The sequence below is a fragment of the Cavia porcellus genome, unplaced genomic scaffold (assembly GCF_034190915.1).
Source record: "Cavia porcellus strain 051 isolate PalLab524CR breed Dunkin Hartley unplaced genomic scaffold, mCavPor4.1 scaffold_5, whole genome shotgun sequence".
NCBI lineage: Eukaryota > Metazoa > Chordata > Mammalia > Rodentia > Caviidae > Cavia > Cavia porcellus.
The window spans coordinates 13,432,873-13,433,988 of NW_026947488.1; positions in this window are offsets into that span (position 1 = coordinate 13,432,873).

Sequence of the window (1,116 nt, forward strand, 5' to 3'; positions counted from 1 at the left end):
ATATGTGGAAAAAAAAGTTCAACGTCACTGGTCACTTGAGAGATGCAAATTAAAAAAAAAAAAAAAAAAACAGAGATTCCCATCTCACTCCAGAAAGAATGGCTATCACCAAGAAATCAACCAATAACAAATGCTGGTGGGGCTGTGGAGAAAAAGGAACCCTGCTCCACTGTTGGTGGGAGTGCAGACTGGTACAGCCACTGTGGAAATCAGTGTGGAGACTTTTCAAAAAAACTAAAGCTAGAGGTTCCATTTGGTTCAGCTCTTCCCCTTCTAGGCCTGAAAGAGTTAAAAGCATACCACAGTGATATATGCACGCCCATTTTATAGCAGCACAATTTATAGTGGCTAAATCTTGGAAACAGCCCACATAGCCATCGACAGATGAGTGGATAAAAGAGATGTGGAATTTAGAAGCAGTGGAGTACTACTCTGCCATAAATAAGGATGAGCTTGAGTTATTTGTGGGTAAATGGATACAATTCAAGACTGTAGTTTTAAGTGAAATAGCCAAGACACACAAGTTTGAATATCACATTATTTCTTTCTCTTTTCACATTATTTCTCTTGTGTGAGAACCCCTACCAAACAAAGTGGAGGATAGATACTGGGAAGTAGGAAGAACATGTTCAAATAGGAAAGGGCACAAAGGACGGAGAGAGAAAAGGGAAGAAAGGGAAAAGGATTGGGAAACAAAGAATAGGAGAAAAATGGAAATAAACTTCTGTAAATGGGGAGGGAAAGGAGTTGAAGATCAGGGAGGGACAAGTATAGGTACAAATTCCCTATGCTTGTGAGTACCATGTGTGGCAAATATGTACCCATAAAAAACTTAAAAAGGAACAGAATAGTCAGCACTGGCCTGCGTAGCTCCTGCCAGTGCTGGACACTGGCCACCGGTCCCCCAACACTGCGTTCTCAGCTGCGGCCCCACAGAGGTCCGCACCACCCTCCGATCTCACATCTTACCCCCCCCTTCCACATCCTCTTACCTGCACTGAACTTAATTTGAAAGGGTGATGTGCATTCATCTGTGCATTTGCTACCTACTGCTATGCAATGAACACTTCAGGATTTAAAGCCAAGCACTTGTTACCACAGTTTGCATGGGGTGGG